This window comes from Otolemur garnettii, unplaced genomic scaffold (assembly GCF_000181295.1).
Source record: "Otolemur garnettii isolate 467f Iridium unplaced genomic scaffold, OtoGar3 scaffold00153, whole genome shotgun sequence".
Lineage (NCBI taxonomy): Eukaryota > Metazoa > Chordata > Mammalia > Primates > Galagidae > Otolemur > Otolemur garnettii.
Genome location: NW_003852548.1, coordinates 2,648,688 through 2,650,290, shown reverse-complemented (window position 1 = coordinate 2,650,290; position 1,603 = coordinate 2,648,688).

Sequence of the window (1,603 nt, the reverse complement as noted above, 5' to 3'; positions counted from 1 at the left end):
GGCTTAAGCGATTCTCTTGCCTCAGCCTCCCAAGTAGCTGGGACCACAGGCACCCACCACAAGGCCTGGCTATTTTGTTGTTGTTGATTAGTGGGCCTACACCGGGTTCGAACCCGCCAGCCCTGGTGCATGTGGCCGGCACCCTACCCACTGAGCTACAGGCACAAAGTCAAACATATTTTACTTTTGTATAATTTGCCTAGGAAGATAAATCCCCTTTTGGATTTGCCATGTTTTTAAGACTCTAAGTTTAGGCTGGGTGTGGTGGCTCACACCTGTAATCTAGCACTCTGGGAGGCTGAGGCAGGTGGATCACTTGAGCTCAGGAGTTCTTGATCAGCCTGAGCAAGAGCCAGTCACCATCTCTACAAAAATAGAAAAACTAGGCTCGGCACTTGCAGCTCAATGAGTAGGGCATCGGCCACATGCACCAAGGCTGGTGAGTTTGAGCGTGGCCTAGACCTGCCAAAACAAAAATGACAACTGCAACTAAAAAATAGCCAGGCGTTGTGGTAGGTGCCTGTAGTCCCAGCTACTCAGGAGGCTGAGGCAAGAGAATCACTTAAGCCCAAGATTTTGAGGTTGCTGTGAGCTGTGATGCCACAGCACTCTACTGAGGGTGACATAACGAGACTCTGTCTCACACAAAAAAAGAAAAACTAGCCAGGCGTTGTGGCCAGGCCTGTAGTCCCAGCTACTCAGGAGCAGAGTCTGAGGCAAGAGGATCTCTTGAGCCCAAGAGTTTGAGGTTGCTGTGAGGTATGACAACATGGTACTCTATTGAGGGCAACAAAATGAGACTTTTTTTTTTTTTTTGTTAATCAGGCCCCAGTAAGATTGGAACTCGACCCCTCACCCCCCAAACACACACCCCGTGTGCAAGGGCCAGGGTGCTAAACCACTGAGCTTTGGCAGCCAGCTCAAAGTGAGACTCTGTCTCTCTCTCTCACACACACACATACACACAAGAATCTAAGTTAATAAGCCAAATATCTCCCATAACAATGTTGAAATAATTAAAATTTGAAGAATTCTAGATGGGCCTAATTGCTTCTGTTGCCCTTCCTTTTATTATTTATTTACGTATTCATTGAAGACAAGGTCCCACTCTGCTACCCAGGCTAAGTTGCCATGGCATCATCCTAGCTCACAGCAACCTCAAACTTCTGGATTCAAGCTATCCTCCTGTCACAGCCTCCCAAGTAGTTGGGACCACAACGCCCAGCTAATTTTTTCTTAAGTGATAGGGTCTTGCTCTTGGTCAGGCTGATCCTGAACTCCTGAGTTCAGGTGATCCACCCACCCCAACCCCTCAACGTACTAGGATTACAGGCATAAGCCATCAAAACCACCCAGCCCCCATTTTGTTCTAAAAACACCTGTCAAGCCCAATGTGGTGGTTCACGCCTATACCTACCATTCTGGGAGGCTGAGGTGGGTGGATTGCCTGAGCTCACAGGTTCAAGAAAAGCCTGAGGGGCAGTGCCCATAGCTCAGTGGGTAAGGATGCCGGCCACATACACTGAAGCTGGCAGATTCAAACCCGGCCTGGGCCAGCTAAACAACAATGACAACTACAACAAAAAATAGCCTGGCATTGTGG